Source organism: Lepidochelys olivacea (assembly GCF_965140295.1).
Source record: "Lepidochelys olivacea isolate rLepOli2 genome assembly, chromosome: 12".
In the NCBI taxonomy this organism is placed as follows: Eukaryota; Metazoa; Chordata; order Testudines; family Cheloniidae; genus Lepidochelys; species Lepidochelys olivacea.
Genome location: NC_140422.1, coordinates 41,128,315 through 41,147,339, shown reverse-complemented (window position 1 = coordinate 41,147,339; position 19,025 = coordinate 41,128,315).

Below are 19,025 nucleotides of genomic sequence, written 5' to 3'. Positions count from 1 at the left end.
AATGTATTTGTAAGTAATAGGAAAATTGCTATTCATTCCAAACTCCCCTTTAAGCAAATTAGAAGAATAAAGTGTGTTCTCTTTGAAAAGATCATACACAAAGTATGTAACTTGTCATCCCACCAAGAGGATAAGGCTTCACTTTAGATGAAATATTCAGTTACATTTCTAGAAATTAGAGTGGAGGGATTTAGGGTTAGTCTTTTAGCTTATTCATGCATAATGAACCCATAGATTAATCCTGTTGCTTAATATGACAGTATTATTCATTAGTCAAGTCATCATGGCCAGAGGCAGAAAATTATTACAAGGTGTGACAGGGTCGGGCCAGATGGCTATAGGAGAGTAATAGAAGGCAGATATATTAGCCCCAGGCTAATTGGTCCCTTTTCCCTGGGTAAGGTAACAGGGAAGGTTCCAGAACAATCAGGAACCTTCTGGAGACAATTAAGACAGGCTGATTAGAACACCTGCAGCCAATCAAGAAGCTGCTAGAATCAATTAAAGCAGGCTAATCAGGGCACCTGGGTTTTAAAAAGGAGCTCACTTCAGTTTGTGGTGTGCGTGTGAGGAGCTGGCAGCAAGAGGCACTAGGAGCTGAGAGTGATAATGCTTGTACACCTCAGTCCTCCAACAGTCCGCGTTCTCACTCTCAGCTCCTAGTGCCTCTTGCTCCCAGCTCCCAGGAGGAAGGTCCTATGGTAAGGATAAAGAAGGTGTTGGGAGGAGGCCATGGGGAAGTAGGGAGGCCAGGGAGTTGTAGCTGTCGCACAGCTGTTCCAGGAGGCACACTAGACAACTGCATTCCACTGGGCCCTGGGCTGGAATCCGGAGTAGAGGGCGGGTACAAGTTCCTCCCAAATCCTCCCAACTCCTGGTCAGACACAGGAGGAGTCGACCTGGACTGTGGGTTCAGAAAAACGGCCAAGCTGAGGGCTGCCGTGAAGCTCCAAGGCAAGCAAATCCACCAATAAGCGCAAGACCCACCAAGGTAGAGCAGGAACTTTGTCAAAAAGGACAAAGTAAAGGTCCAAATTCCAATGGACTAGAGTAGTCTGATTCCATTCATGACCAAGATTGGTCTTTGCCATTTTTAATCCACCCAGAATCCTTTTTTATTCTGCTTGATCTTTTGGTCCTTTCTGTATGCTTCATTCGTGTGTTTTTTTTAAAAAGAGAAGGAGGAGAAGTGTTTGGGTGCTGCTTTATTTTTCTCTTTTTTTATTTTTAATCTGGATCTCATTTTTGGAGTGGGAATGGTGGGACCATATTTTCTTCAGTGTCATCATAGAATCACAGAAATGTGGGGCTGGAAGAGACCTTGAGAGGTCATCTAGTGCAGCCCCCTGCACTGAGGCAGGACCAAATATACACATCCCTAGATCATCCCTGACTCGTGTTTGTTTAACATGTTCTTAAAAATCTCAAGTTTTTCCTAATATCGAACCTCAATCTCCCTTGTTGCAGATTAAGCCCATTACATCTTGTCCTACCTTCAGTGGACTTGGAGAACAATTGATCACTCCCCTCTTTGCAACAGCCTTTAACAGATTTGCAGACTATTATCAGGTCCCCCTCAGTCTTCTCTTCTCAAGACTAAACATGCCCAGTATTTTAACCTTTCCTCTTAGGTCAGGTTTTCTAAACCTTCTATCGTTTTTGTTGCTCTCCTCTGGATTCCATCCAACTGGTCCACATCTTCCTTAAAAGTGGCACACAGAACTGGACACAATACTCCAGCTGACACCTCACCAGTGCCAAGTAGTGCAAGACTATTACCTTTATAATTGTGCAATTAATTTTTCCTTCCTAAGTGCAGTCCTTCGTACTTATCTTTACTGAATTTCATCTTCTTGATTTCAGACCAATTCTCCAATTTGTTAAAGTCATTTTGAATTCAAATCCTATCCTCCAAAGTGCTGTCAACCCCTCCCAGCTTGGTGTTATCCACAAATTTTATAAGCATACTCTCCACTCTATTATCATTAATGACCTCTCCTTGGACTGTTACTGTGTTATGGAAAGCCTTGCATGTCCCAATGACCCACAGAACTATGTCGTCCGGAGTCTTGTATACATAGTAAGGTCACCCTTGGTGAACAGTTCTGAGGTGAGGTTCCAGACTAAGCGTGGTCCAAACTTCTCAAGACCCCAAGAGCGGAAAAGGTGTATTCAAGGACTTGTCAAGGCGGATGAGGGCTGCAGCAGGACAGAGACCTCCAGCTGACTTGGACTCCACTGCCACCAGGCCCCGGGCTCCTTCCTGTCAAGTTTTGTGAGGTTTCCGCCTGAGCACCGGCCTCTACCAAGAGTGTTAATATCTCTCCACTAACGAAGTCCTGCAGTGATAGGTGAGTGGTGGTGGGGACAGGAGCAGTAATCTCTGGGAGTCCATAGTCACAAATCTGCACGCAGGTGGCAGCCATGTGTTGGTCATCTTGCGCTTGGACTTGTGAGACAGAAGCGCAATATTGGCAGCTGCAGCCATGATTAAGCAGTCCAGTTCATGATCCCCTCTGCTATCTGTAAAGCACGAATTGGACTCCTCAGCCATCTTAAGTCTCATCAATGACTTTTCCCCCGGAAGACATCATCCTTGTATCAGGGACAGCCAATGACGACAATTAATGAAAATACTGACTAGTACTGGAACCAAGGCTGACCCTTGCAGGACTCCCCTAGATATGTCCCCTCAGTTTGACAGCAAACCATTGATAACTACTCTTTGAGTACAGTCTTTCAAGCATTTTTGGACCCACCTAATAGTAATTTCATCTAGACCACATTTCCTTAGTTTGCTGATGAGAATGTCAAGCGGGACTATGTCAAAAGCCTTCCTAAAATCAAGGTACATCATGTCTACAGCATCCCCTGCATCCACGAAGATAGTAACCCTGTCAAAGAAGGAAATTAGGTTGATTTTGCATGATTTGTTCTTTGTAATGTCAGGACTCCTCATTGAGGTAGCAGATCCATTTCTTTATCTACCCTCTGAGATTAATAGACGCAACTCAGTTTCAGTGCTTTCCATAGGAGAATATTGAACCATTCTCTTGATAGGTTTATAGGATATTACAACTATCTTTTGTTCTCCAACTGTCAATATGATGGAACTGAAGTGGCCCCTCCTTTTACACCCTTCTTAGAGATCATCTGTATACCAGAATGCTGAGGGTGGAAACCACACTCCAAGTCTGATCTATTGTGACAGGGAGATTTTTTTCACTCTGATGCTGTGGCAGAGACAGAAAGCTTTCTTTTCCTCCGATATGGTCATATTTGCAAATTCCTGACCAGCAGAACTGTTCCAGGCCGTAGACAGCTTGGTGAATCTCAACAGCCTCCTCTCAGAAGCAGAGTTGGTATTACTTGCTGCAGAGAGCTTTCTATTTGTACCCAGACAAGGTAGGTAAAATTTGTTTTGGACTGGCTGCCTCTGTGGTGACAGGTCTATGCCTGGAAAGAGACAAATGCTAAATCTTCTCTGGTTGATTATCTGCACCCAGTCTCACTGGATGATTATCTGCTTCTAATGACAAACAGAAGTCAAGTGTCCATGCAGATTATTTGATAATGCTGACTGCATTTTTTTTTACTCTATGGCTGGGTAAATATAACTGCTCTTGAATGGCTCCATTCTTTCTTAAATCTCGGAGAGTAGTACTGGGCAACTCTTCATCAGCTTCAAAGACCATGTCATAAAGTTCTCCAGGGATCTAGTCTGTCACCCTATCTGTTTAGTGTATATATGAAACTAAGGGGAGGAGACATTGAGATAATTTAGCCTGTGTTACCATTGCTATGTGGGTGATACACTGCTCGTCTCTCATTAATACACCTCAATTATGCAATGTCTTATCTTTTCTAGGGCATCTTTGACAACGGGATGAGGGTGTGTGATGGCTGTCCCTCACTGGCAGAAAAGGAGTTAAAAGCAGCCTTAGGGAGGCAGCCAATCAGAGGAGGACTAAAGGGAGCAGCCAATCAGGGCCAAGTAGGCCCATATAAAAAGGGAGCTGCATGGCAGAGAGAGTCAGATCTCTGCTTGGCACCCAGGGAGGAAGGATGGTGTCCCTGAAGGGCCAAGAGAACTGCCAGCACCCTGGACAGAGCAGTGCTCAAACAGGGGCTGAGGGAGCCAGAGATAGTTCCTGACTGGCTGCTTGGGGGTTGCAGACTGAAGCCCTGGTACAAGGGTAAAGAGGGTGCCGGAGCCATGCGGGAAGTGGCTAGACTGTGGGCTGCAGTTTGCAATGGAAGGAAAGTGGCTGAACAGCAGACTGCAGGTCCCCAGGAAGCGGGGAGCAGTGTGTGGTGAGGCTGGAGGGCTGTGTCACTGAAGAAGATGCCCCGGTCCTTGGAGAGACATGGGTCCAAGAGCGGGCGTCACCGTGGCAATGCACCACCCAAAGGGGGCTCACTCAACCGCAGAGTTAATTCCCAAGACAGGCTGAGGAGGCGTCAGAGTGATAAGCGAACCCCGTTACAGGGTGATTGGCTGAAGCTCAGTCCCAATAAGATGGAGGTAATGAATCTAGAAGATATGGCAGGGATCTTGTCTACCCTGATTACTGAAGGTACTTTTATGCAAGAGATCCACAATATAAAGTCTCCTTTGAATCCCAAAGGCTCCTGGATTCTTATGTGGCATCCACGTAAGGACATTTTTCATCAGTGCCCAGGAAAATGACTGCTATTATTTCTTGAAAGTAGGATTTTTTTCCACAGTTATCTAGACCTTTGTGACTCCCAGAAATGGGTCCTTAAGAGAAACTTAAATGTGGACAGGACTGGGACCTTACAGGTGACCTCACGGAGGTCATACCATGCATTATGGGGATGATAGATAATGTTGAATGAGAGTTCTCCATTGTTTAGATTAATCAACAATTTATATATGTTATTTTTAAAATATTGTTAAGACCCCACAGAGACTGTGAGACTGGTACTTGTATTAATTAAAAATAAATTACACAGAAAACTCTGCTGTACAGGGCAAAATTAAAACCTAAATTAAGAAGAAGGCCTCTTGTGTTTAGATTGTAAAATTAACTAAGGAAGTTCTAGTACAATACGCAGAGATGAAAAAACTCAATTAAGATAAAATTAGACAAGCTCATGATTCAAACTCTTCCCATCTCTGAAACCAAACCAGTACTAAGAAGCTCTTACCTGCATCAGCAGGCCCTCTGGGGCAGAAGGGCAGAAGTTGAGGGGTCTCTACCTACACTGATAACATGTCTCCTCTTCAGGCATCGAACCAGATATCCCACTCTCTCTTTAGAATGTCTCCTTTTCAGACAGCTGACCAAATGGTCTGAAGTCTTCTCCAGTCAAACACAGTAACCCCTTCACTTGGGACCCACTGTAAAATTTACAAGACTCTGGGATAATTTATACCCCAGCGTGCACTGTGGGACTATAAAACCCTAAGCACATGAGATTTTTCTCTCCCTTCCCACAAGAATAACTAATTTGTGTTACAAATTTCTGACGTTGAGATCTCTGATCTCTTTCTCCAAGAAACACACACCATTCTGATGGAAGTTTGCCAAAGACCCCTTTTTTCTTGGCTAGCACATTACTTAATCCACTAAACTCCAACAGACTTGGAGTCAAGAAAGATTTCCTTCAAAATTCGAAACTTGGTAGAGATTACACAATTTCCTGAAACTTTCAGTTGTCTTGAGACGTAAACACAGTTACCTTCTATTCTTAGATGTGGAACATAAAAGAAGCTCACAGCAGGATTTTGCCTGGGAGTTCGCCTGGAGTGAGCCCAGTGAGGCTTATGTCTTGCAAACTGCTCTGAGGAAGCTTGTAGTAGGAAGGTGATATGGAATGGGGGGGGGTTCAGCTGTTGTGACCTGCACTGGATGTGCCATGTTTGTCTTTCTTCCACAGGACAGAAGCGACTTTGTCTGTACAAAGTGCAAGCTGGTCTCCATATTGGAAGAGAAGATTGAAGGTCTGGAGCAACAGATAACGACCCTGCGTTGCATACGAGAAACTGAGGATTTTCTGGACAAAACTCAGGATAGGCTTCTAGGGGCACAAAGCTCTAAAGATATAGAGCAGGTTGCACAGAGGAGCCAAGAGGCCAGTGAAGAAGCTTGGCAACATGTGACCTCCAGAAGAGGTAAGCGGAATGTCCGGGTTCCAGTAACACAGACACAGGTAACTGACCGCTTTCATGTTCTCTCCACAGGTACCGTTGCGGAGAGTGGACCAGATGATATGTCTGGGGCGAGAAAGCAGAAGGAGACTCCGCTGGTTGGAAGGCATGAGATGCGATGTCCTGAGATTGGGGGTTCCACGACCACCACTCCCAAGAGGAGAAGGCGGGTGGTGGTGGTCGGGGACTCTCTCCTCCGGGGGACTGAGTCATCTATCTGCCGCCCTGACCGGGAAAACCGAGAAGTCTGCTGCTTGCCGGGGGCTAAGATTCGCGATGTGACGGAGAGACTGCCGAGACTCATCAAGCCCTCGGATGGCTACCCCTTCCTGCTTCTCCACGTGGGCACCAATGATACTGCCAAGAATGACCTTGAGCGGATCACTGCGGACTACGTGGCTCTAGGAAAAAGGATAAAGGAGTTGGAGGCGCAAGTGGTGTTCTCGTCCATCCTCCCCGTGGAAGGAAAAGGCCTAGGTAGGGATCGTCAAATCGTGGAAGTCAACGAATGGCTACGCAGGTGGTGTCGGAGAGAAGGCTTTGGATTCTTTGACCATGGGATGGTGTTCCATGAAGGAGGAGTGCTGGGCAGAGATGGGCTCCATCTTACGAAGAGAGGGAAGAGCATCTTTGCCAGCAGGCTGGCTAACCTAGTGAGGAGGGCTTTAAACTAGGTTCACCGGGGGAAGGAGACCAAAGCCCTGAGGTAAGTGGGAAAGCGGGATACCGGGAGGAAGCACAGACAGGAATGTCTGTGAGGGGAGGGCTCCTGCCTCATACTGGGAATGAGGGGCGATCAACAGGTTATCTCAAGTGCTTATATACAAATGCACAAAGCCTTGGAAACAAGCAGGGAGAACTGGAGGTCCTGGTGATGTCAAGGAACTAGGACGTGATCGGAATAACAGAGACTTGGTGGGATAACTCGCATGACTGGAGTACTGTCATGGATGGTTATAAACTGTTCAGGAAGGACAGGCAGGGCAGAAAAGGTGGGGGAGTAGCACTGTATGTAAGGGAGCAGTATGACTGCTCAGAGCTCCGGTACGAAACTGTAGAAAAACCTGAGTGTCTCTGGATTAAGTTTAGAAGTGTGAGCAACAAGAGTGATGTAGTGGTGGGAGCCTGCTATAGACCACCGGACCAGGGGAATGAGGTAGATGAGGCTTTCTTCCGGCAGCTCAAGGAAGCTACTAGATCGCATGCCCTGATTCTCATGGGTGACTTTAATTTTCCTGATATCTGCTGGGAGAGCAATACAGCGGTGCATAGACAATCCAGGAAGTTTTTGGAAAGCGTAGGGGACAATTTCCTGGCGCAAGTGCTGGAGGAACCAACTGTGGGGGGCGCTTTTCTTGACCTGCTGCTCACAAACCGGGTAGAATTAGTGGGGGAAGCAAAAGTGGATGGGAATCTGGGAGGCAGTGACCATGAGTTGGTTGAGTTCAGGATCCTGACGCAGGGAAGAAAGGTAAGCAGCAGGATACGGACCCTGGACTTCAGAAAAGCAGACTTCGACTCCCTCAGGGAACGGATGGCCAGGATCCCCTGGGGGACTAACTTGAAGGGGAAAGGAGTCCAGGAGAGCTGGCTGTATTTCAAGGAATCCCTGTTGAGGTTACAGGGACAAACCATCCCAATGAGTCGAAAGAATAGTAAATATGGCAGGCGACCAGCTTGGCTTAATGGTGAAATCCTAGAGAATCTTAAACATAAAAAAGAAGCTTACAAGAAGTGTAAGGTTGGACATATGACCAGGGAAGAGTATAAAAATATTGCTCGGGCATGTAGGAATGATATCAGGAGGGCCAAATCGCACCTGGAGCTGCAGCTAGCGAGAGATGTCAAGAGTAACAAGAAGGGTTTCTTCAGGTATGTTGGCAACAAGAAGAAAGCCAAGGAATGTGTGGGCCCCTTACTGAATGAGGGAGGCAACCTAGTGACAGAGGATGTGGAAAAAGCTAATGTACTCAATGCTTTTTTTGCCTCTGTTTTCACTAACAAGGTCAGCTCCCAGACTGCTGCACTGGGCATCACAAAATGCAGAAGAGATGGCCAGCCCTCAGTGGAGATAGAGGTGGTTAGGGACTATTTAGAAAAGCTGGACGTGCACAAGTCCATGGTGCCGGACGAGTTGCATCCGAGAGTGCTGAAGGAATTGGCGGCTGTGATTGCAGAGCCATTGGCCATTATCTTTGAAAACTCGTGGCGAACCGGGGAAGTCCCGGATGACTGGAAAAAGGATAATGTAGTGCCAATCTTTAAAAAAGGGAAGGAGGAGGATCCTGGGAACTACAGGCCAGTCAGCCTCACCTCAGTCCCTGGAAAAATCATGGAGCAGGTCCTCAAAGAATCAATCCTGAAGCACTTGCATGAGAGGAAAGTGATCAGGAACAGCCAGCATGGATTCACCAAGGGAAGGTCATGCCTGACTAATCTAATTGCCTTTTATGATGAGATTACTGGTTCTGTGGATGAAGGGAAAGCAGTGGATGTATTGTTTCTTGACTTTAGCAAAGCTTTTGACACGGTCTCCCACAGTATTCTTGTCAGCAAGTTAAGGAAGTATGGGCTGGATGAATGCACTATAAGGTGGGTAGAAAGCTGGCTAGATTGTCGGGCTCAACGGGTAGTGATCAATGGCTCCATGTCTAGTTGGCAGCCGGTATCAAGTGGAGTGCCCCAAGGGTCAGTCCTGGGGCCGGTTTTGTTCAATATCTTCATAAATAATCTGGAGGATGGTGTGGATTGCACTCTCAGCAAATTTGCGGATGATACTAAACTGGGAGGAGTGGTAGATACGCTGGAGGGGAGGGATAGGATACAGAAGGACCTAGACAAATTGGAGGATTGGGCCAAAAGAAATCTGATGAGGTTCAATAAGGATAAGTGCAGGGTCCTGCACTTAGGATGGAAGAATCCAATGCACCGCTACAGACTAGGGACCGAATGGCTAGGCAGCAGTTCTGCGGAAAAGGAAAACTAGGGGTTCAGAACTAGGGGTGACAGTGGACGAGAAGCTGGATATGAGTCAGCAGTGTGCCCTTGTTGCCAAGAAGGCCAATGGCATTTTGGGATGTATAAGTAGGGGCATAGCGAGCAGATCGAGGGACGTGATCATTCCCCTCTATTCGACATTGGTGAGGCCTCATCTGGAGTACTGTGTCCAGTTTTGGGCCCCACACTACAAGAAGGATGTGGATAAATTGGAGAGAGTCCAGCGAAGGGCAACAAAAATTATTAGGGGTCTGGAACACATGACTTATGAGGAGAGGCTGAGGGAGCTGGGATTGTTTAGCCTGCAGAAGAGAAGAATGAGGGGGGATTTGATAGCTGCTTTCAACTACCTGAAAGGGGGTTCCAAAGAGGATGGCTCTAGACTGTTCTCAATGGTAGCAGATGACAGAATGAGGAGTAATGGTCTCAAGTTGCAGTGGGGGAGGTTTAGATTGGATATTAGGAAAAACTTTTTCACTAAGAGGGTGGTGAAACACTGGAATGCGTTACCTAGGGAGGTGGTAGAATCTCCTTCCTTAGAGGTTTTTAAGGTCAGGCTTGACAAAGCCCTGGCTGGGATGATTTAACTGGGAATTGGTCCTGCTTCGAGCAGGGGGTTGGACTAGATGACCTTCAGGGGTCCCTTCCAACCCTGATATTCTATGATTCTATGAAGTTAGAACTTCACTACCACTTAATTTAAGACAAATTCAAATATTACTTTATGATGAAAAAAAATCCAAAACCACTGCTATTATGGCAATAGATGCATTAGAAATAGACGAAGTAAATAAGAATGGCAGCCACATTTTCCACAGAACAATTTACCAGTTTGAGCAAATGATAATTAAAAAACCATGAGGGATATATTTTCAAAGTGGTATGCCTGCATATATAAAAAATGCAAGTGTGTTTCTAATGGCCATATAATTGCACTTACGTAGGCCTTCATTTTCAAGAAGTGGCACATAAAAGCAAAGCAACTACAATGTTCCTATATGACTAAGCAGAAGCATGTTGCCGGCCACAGGAGTATGGTCATCTATTTAAGAATGCAACTGAATTTTCAGTGTAATTAGTTACACAATTTTATATCCTAATTTAGTTTTCACATTTGCCTGGGTATTTATGATTTATTCTAAAGCACAGTGCTTGTGGCACTTTAATCTATATTTCCTATAAATCACATAATTGAGGGGAAGATTCAATTTTTAAATAAATTTGGAACAATTTTTATAATATATAGAAAGAGATTTGAAAGAATAGGTTCCTAACCAATAGGACATAAAGGCCAAAGGCTAGTTTTGTTAACTTTTTCAGTGGAAAAAGTGTTTTAGAGATATGAGTTTGATGTAGGGGGTAAAATAATATTTTCATATAAATAACATTTCTGCTTCTGGAAATTAGATATTCGTCTGTTACTGATTTTAATTTCAGTTTCACAAGCCAATATAAATTGAATCAAAGCAAACACTAGTTCCATATATTGTATAAATGAACATGAAACCAGAAGGCAACATGAAGATTATTATCTAGAAAGCAGATATCACTATAGTTAACTTATAAATTTGTGTAATAAAAATACCTGCAAGCATCTCTGTAAGCTTTTTGGAAATCTGACAATTTACTTTACTAGGACCAATCAGCTAGCTGTACAATTGTGCAAACAAAATGTACATGTTTGCCACAGGAAATTTCTACTAGCATTTAAATTATTACAAAAATATCCATTATCTGAACAAGCAATTGTACCTTAGCACACTGTGGGAAATTATTTTGTTGAAAATTCACCCCCAGTATAAAAAAGTGTTCTATTGTCTCCCAAAGCTAATCAAGCAAAGGGTAGCTTAGAAGAGCAGTACAAGGCCATACTTTAATCTTTAAAGAAAAGTCACATTTTTCTCAACATATAATTCTACAAGTCCACATAGAGAATTCTGTGCTTATTAAGTACATATGAAGATTATGAGGCAAATTCTGCTCTCATTTATTCAATACAAGTGTGAAAGCAGAATTTGTCCCAACATCTAGGGTCAAAACTTCATCTGGTGTAAATCAGCATCCCTCTGTACTGACTTTAATGGAACTATGCCAATTTATACTAAGTGGGGCTCTGAAAGCACTTGTGGAGGTAATATCCTAGTGATCAGTTATGGAGCCATGTGATAAATTAACTTATCATGAGCCTTTGACAACCTCACCTGCCCTCAGCTTTAAATAGGTCATTTAAAATTAATGAAATAATCAGCTATCCAAAGAAATATTTTCTTCCTTTTTTTTAAATGCCAAGTTTCCTCTGAGAATGAACCCAACCCAAGATGCAGGATGGCCAAGATTTCATACTGAGCAGGACAGTGCTTCTGTAAATAAAAGTACCATGGCTTTAGCACATGCATTCGTGTGACCCCCACGGGAACAGAAATCTGAGATGATCAGCTTTCAGAAGGGACGCAGGTACCTGCTTCTAACCCTGGAAGGGCCCAAGATAATGAGTTAAAAAGCATTACTTTTATATATAGAAAAGCTATTTTAGGGCATATTTAGAGATTTTTATGGTTCCTCTGAGCTCTGGACAGTTGGGTTCATGGTAAATAAAGCACTTGGCTTTACAGGGGGAAGGATACAAAAAATATCTCCAAAACTTTCTACAATATTTGAAAAATAGGTTTTTTTCTGTAACATGTGGCACTTGCAGAACACATCATGATATGCTGCAGTATGACATTTTTATGGGCACTTGTTTGGAATGAGTAACATAACTCCCTCAAGAGAGCCTATCCCAAACTCATGTTGATAAGACATTATATAACACCACACCTTTACATCATCCATATTTTATACCTACACACATCCTGCTACAAGCACAGGAACAGCAAACACCCTTATTCCCAGACCATCAATCAGCTTCCTCCTTAACACAGATTCTTCCCACTACCCTACCTGTTTAGGTTGGACATTAGGGAAAGCTTCCTAAATGTCAGGGTGGTTAAGCACTGGAATAAATTGCCTAGGGAGGTTGTGGAATCTCCATCACTGGAGATTCTTAAGAGCGGGTTAGACAAACACTTGTCAGGGATGGTCTAAATAATACTTAGTCCTGCCATGAGTGCAAGGGACTGAACTAGATGACCTCTCAAGGTCCCTTCCTGTCCTATAATTCAATCTGTAGGTAAATGACCTGTGTTTTGGACTAGTTAGGCACAAAAATATGCCCAGTCTGACCAGAATACAGGTCATTTCCCAGACAGACTGGGATTCTGGAAGCATCCCTATTATTCAGTGAATTAGTATAAGTTATATTCTTGCTTGACCTTTTCATAAATATGTCTTTTTCTGAGTCCTTGAGTTCCTGTTTTATCAGTCATACTTTATAATCCTATTCTAATTCTAAACAAACAATAATTTGAAACATGTTTACTTTTAAAACTTTTACACTCCCAAAAATTGTGTTTAAAAAAAAGAACAATGATGAATATTAATACAATGTAATTGCTGCTAGTTTAATCACAAATAAATCGTTTCTAATCTGAATAAAAAAAGATCAAAAGTAATATCAATCGTGCTGGCCAGGGAGCGAAAGGACATTCCCAGACGTTAACTGCTTTCCAAATATGAAAAACATATTAAATATCTCTCTTATAACAAGATGTTTTCCTCATGTTTCCTTTGGGGGAAATCTGTTTAGTGCATTCCTCTCCATGCTAGGCTTTGGCACTATAAGCCAGGTTTGTCATTCTTCCATCTGCAAAGGGCTGGCTGCTGGGAGGCTGCCAGGTTTACTGTGATATCACTCACTGAACCAAGACTAAGCATGTTAAGCACAGGGCAAGCATGAGTAACAAAGTAAATATATGAAGTTTATGCAGAAAACTCACTCATATACTATATAAAGGAATATTTAATCTTCCAAAAGATAACTGTTTGCACAGTTATTCACTTTGGGGGAAAAACATTGAAAAAAAGAAACATTTTAGCATGAGAAATGTATAGGATTAGAACTAAACTTTTGGGTGATCTACAATTTCTACGGTTTAAATTTCTTTCCATACCACCAGGGCCATCTGTATCTGCAATTAAGAGTAAAACAATAGGGTTTTTAAATAAATCTTTCCTAAAGCTGCAAATTGTTATGGTGCTTAAAAGAAAACATTCTGAATGTCTTGTTTGTTTCTGGGCAGAGATACTTCATCAGCAATAGATGTGGGTGGCCTAATAGGCTTAAATGCCAGTGTTGTGCATAGGTTTTCTATGGAGAGGTATATTAGTGCACAGTAATGCAACTCACATTTTATGACTACGGAAAGACCCTGTGTTACTGCAATGATAACTTTCTCACATCTTTTTCACTATGTCTATCACCAGGTCTATGCCACTGATTATGTCTGTAGCAGTCAATTTTTCCATATAAACATCCTCTTTGTATCAAGCTTTTACCACCTGCACTGTTCCACTTCACTTCATTTTAGCATTACTAACTACTTCAACGAGACAACTGCTACTAAAAACATGGTACTGTAGCAATCATTTGGTTCTGTGCACACATTTTAATTTCATGCCCTACAGGGGGGAATCACTATCAGCCTTAAACAAAAATTGAGTCTTTAATGTTTTATTGTTTTTACACATTTTATCTTCCCAACAGTGTATTTACTTCTTTTAAAAATTCTGCAGATGGAGCTACCACTTGGCTTGCATTGAACATATACAAGGAACATTCAACCTCAAAATCTGAAACACACAAATAAGTCCATGACCGTAACAACACAAAGAAGATGAAATTGTCGAATGATTTTCTCTTATCCACACCTACTTGTCATCATAGCACAGTTGGAGCTAACATGTTGTGCAACCTTACAGCAATCTCTGGAAGGGAGAATCACTACTTGAGATCACAGAACTAGATGGTTTTTATCACAGCCTGTAATTTACATCCTTACAGGAATGGGGGTAGAAGGAAGAGAAAAGTAATGAAGCAGTGAAACTAAGAAAATATAATTATGGTTAGCCTCAAACCTGGTATATGAATTTTGTTTTTCTTTTACACAGACATTTTCATATTGGCAAAAGCAACTGGTGAAATGCTGGTCTTTTTTGTTTCCCCTGTGTACACATTAAGAGCTAAAAACCATGAGTCAGTGGAAGTGAGCTGCCCTAGGCACAGAACGTACAGTAGCACAGCACTATTAAATCCAGCAATTAGAATCTATTATTAGGATCTAGAGAAAGGAAAAAATGATGACCAATGGTGTACGGTGACCATCCAAAAAAGCCAGCAAACCATTAAAAACATTCCTTCTGTCTGAGAACTTTTCTATAAATAAGTTCCTTTTTTAAAATTTATTTAACATGTTTAAAAGAAGTATCAAGGACAAATTAAAGCTTTCTTCCACTAAAGGCATTTTTTGAATTACATTTACAGCCCAGACTTTTCTGCCCTCTGGTGGGGAAAAATACTGAATGACAGTAACAGGACAATATTTAAGGTTTCATTATATAAATAGGGTTAGTCTGTGACATACGCTATCTTCTTTTTAGTGAACCTAATACTTTGCTAACGTACCACACTTATATCATAGTACAGTGTAAGCATATGCATTTATTAAAATGCTTGACTTTTTACAGGCCATTTGCATTGTAGTATATAAGCAGCTGTTTACATGAACAATCAAACTTTGGACAGGTAAGTTTAAGTACCTATCATATTTTTGGATGTCTCATATGACTTACTACCCACACTTTTATAGGGTAGACACATCAAAAGATGTCTAATTAAACAACACAGAAAAAGTCAATACTATGTATCTTGCGTAATCCTTCCAATGCAGTGGAATGGCTGACCAGTGTCTGCAGTTGACTGATGGGTGAATGCAGGCTAGATGAAAAAAACTAATGCAATGCTGTTGTTTTATTTTATGTATTTATTTATATTAATCTACACCTAGCTAGAGTCCCCAACCAATGTATATATTTTGGCACTCCCTGTTCCCTCTCCCTTATTTGAGCTGAGTTAGAGTTTCTCACTTCAAACGGGAAGAGATTGATGTCAACATGTTCTCCATGAAAGATCTTCCACTCTGGAATTTGCTTCCCATCCGCTGATCCACCAGAGGCTGGATCTTGAAACACTACAGAGTTCATTTTTTCCTTCCAGGCATTTAAGGAAAGAATGCATAGAATTTGGTGTACATGCAGGATGAACACCTTTATTATTTGTGAGCAAAAATTAGTAAATATGTAAAATGTAAAATAGCATGAGAGCTCTCAGAACGTGGTATGGATGCTTGCTGATTGACAAACATCTTATTGATAAGAAAATATAAATGAAATACAGGGATCACACCAATTCTTTGTTTAGTTGTACCACTTTGTTTTTATGTTATGCAGGACCCAGAAATCCTGTTTTAGTTGTTGGCATCTTTGGGATACATTCAGATTTTGTATAAATTTATTATCCATCATCACAAAAGCACTCACATGCTTCACTGATGAGCATCGCAGAAATCCTTCTAAAGAAACAACAGATGACGAGGATAAGAATGATGCAAAATAATAAATCTTGTTATGGGAATTATGACGTTATTGCTCTTTGGAAACCACCTTAAAGACCAAATATATGTTAATGCATTATAAGCATTTGGGCCCTGATTCAGTAAAGCAATTACGCATGTGCTTAATTTTAAGCATGTAAGTAGTGGCACTGCCTTCAGTGAGGCTACTTGTGTCCTTAAAAGTCAAGTACATGATTTAAGTGCATTGCTGAATCAGGGCCTTGAGCGCTAAAACAATTTAGAAAAGTCCTTTCAAATTAGCAGGTAGGGTACATGTACTCTCTACTTGATTATAACCACATGTTATGGAAGACCACTCACTGTTCTCAATTTTTGTGCACTGTTTAGGCAGAATGAAGCAAATTGTACACCAGAAAATGTATCAAACAAAACACGATTTAAGATCCCAAATAGGTAAAGGAACATATTGCATACATAGACTCAGCTGTTACAAATACTTAACTATTAATAAACAAAACAAAGATATTAAAATAAATTCCTCCCTATCTTACCTGCCAAGAAATAACTCATGACATTGTAAACAGCTAAAAACAGAAGCAAGCAGAAACATGCTTTGCTACAGGTTCTTTATGTAGAGTTGCTGTCTGTTGTTAAACAGCTGCCGCCTTCCACACCAAATATGGAACCAGAAATCCCTGTATACCTCTACACATCCCACATGGGTACTGAGCGGTTACTAGAAGTTTGCAAATGTTTTGACATCCTAACATTAAAAGCACTACAGAAGTTTGCCTTTCACCTTTAAAAATTATGGGTCTCCTCACCTCTCAGTGTACTTGATTTTGAGGGTTTAAGTCAGACCTACAATGTTTCAGAGTGTGTTATTTTCTATTTGAATTCCCTTTTTGATGGTATTATATTGAAAAAGGAAAAACTCTCAGAGAGTATAATCCATAACAGGTCTGGAGGAATTGTTGTTTACTGCCATACTTTCTACATTAATATTTGTAATATACCACATACTCATACAGTTCGAAAATAAGTACTGCATTTGGAGAAGAAAAAAATCAAATATAATTTTAAAAAACTGCTACTAGGCAAGACGCCCGGCAAACAATATCCTCAGCTTTTATCCCTGGAGCACACTGCTGCCATTAAGCATAAAAGGAGTGGCACATTTAAATCCCTGTACATAGCATATCTAATGGGCATAATTATAAAACTGGGGAAAAAAAATTAAACTAAGTGAGGCAATACTAGTCTTCTCCATAACATTAGATTCTGCCATGAGCAGACTGGAACCTCCTAAATGAAAAAACAGACACCCCTGCTTCCAGTAGTATTTAGATAAGCACATACACACGGCTTGCCTACAGGCTACACTTCTTCATTTGTATCGCCAATCCTCTTGGTTGATCTACAACTAACCAGCCAAAATAAACAGACTTAACTTTCCAGCAGGTCTCAAAATGAACGAATAAATTAAATTCTTATGTCACAAAAGGAAGCACAAAATGATTAGGAACAAATAAAATAATTAAAATTATAGCAACAATTTTCCCCCTAGAATGGAAATTAAATATATCAAGACAAGTTCTAAGGCAATGTTTTTGGAAGCTAATGATACAATCCCAAAGACATCCAACATAATGCACATATTATCACATTGCAAAGTCAATTAAGAGAGAAAGTCTGGCCTAATAGAACATTTTAAAAAATCAATTTAGGCATTTTTAAGAGATCAGAAAAAAAGTTATATATTCAGAATGCTGTTTTACCTAACTTATCTGATGCACCCTCACCTTCCCGTCAACTCCCCAGCTATTTCAGGCCTTGATCCCTACAGAGCTTTGCATTAAAATTGGGAGTTGCAGCAGACACAGCCAGGCCAATCTTGTACCTCTTCTACACAGCATAACAACTGTACTAAAATTTTTGTATGATAGTCTTGTGATAGAGAGAAAGATGGATGAGACTCAACCTGGAGGAGACTCAATGTTATAGTTACTTCTAAATAAATAAGATTTCAACCCAGGTCTCCAAAAGTTACTTAGTTATTGAAGTATCAGGGGGTAGCTATGTTAGTCTGTATCCACAAAAACCACGAAGAGTCCAGTGGCAGCTTAAAGACTAACAGATTTATTTGAGCATAAGCTTTCATGGGCAAAAAAAACTCACTTCTGCAGATGCATCTGAAGAAATGGGTTTTTTTACCCACGAAAGCTTATGCCCAAATAAATCTGTTAGTCTTTAAGGTGCCACCGGACTTCTCGTTGTTTTAGTTATTGAAGAATCACCCTATCGTTAATATCTCAAATCCATATTGACAATATGTCTGGAGACGCTGATTTTGCTCTTGTGGATCCAAACTACTTTGATTCTTCTGAAAGGAAATCAGAACTCCTTTAACACTTCATAATCAGATCTTGTTTTCATAGCCAAATATTCCCTTGGGTACTGAAGAACTGAAAAAGACCCATTTGGATTTTTCTAAACAACTGCTGGAACTGTATTAAACAAATTAAACATTCTATGGATAGAGAATAAAAGAGTGTCCCCACCAGTTTAGAAACCAGCATATTTCTCTCCAGCATCTATCAAGCAGCTCTTCAGTACATCTGTCTCTAGATCAGTGGTTCCCAAACTTGTTCCACCGCTTGTGCAGGGAAAGCCCCTGGTGGGCCTGCGCCGCTTCCAGCGGCTCCCATTGGCCTGGAACAGCAAACTGCGGCCACTGGGAGCCGCGTCCGGCCAAACCTGCAGACGCGGCAGGTAAATAAACTGGCCCGGCCCACCGGGGCTTTCCCTGCATAAGCGGCGGAACAAGTTTGGGAACCACTGCCCTAGATGATAGGAGAACTTCACATTGCTCTAGTGACTTTCTTGAATGATGCACAGATAGCAAAGACTAGCTCTGTAGGAAGCAGCCTCCAGCCCTCCTCAGCTAGGAGGGAAGATCACTATGATGCAGGCTCCTTCAAGGACAATGAGTAAACAGGGAAAATTAAAGGATCTAGGACAATTTCTAAAAATATTGGCCTAGATTCCCAGCTGTAGTCATAGTGTAGCTCTGGCCCTCTTTAAACTATGTCAACTGGATAAGGCACGTAGGGGCTGATATGCCAGTTGGAGATCACCAGAGCATAGTGGTGCTGCAGCTACATCACCTTCTTTGGACACTCCCTCTTTTTTCAGTCACACTCCCTCTATGTTGGAAGACTGAGCAAGGTGGTAGAGGCTGGGAGAATCCTCAGGGTTCATCCTCACTGCAGCTGGGAGCAAGCCTCCCAGAGAGGGTAGACAGATTTGCGCTAATGGGACTCGAGCTAGCACCCTAAAAATAC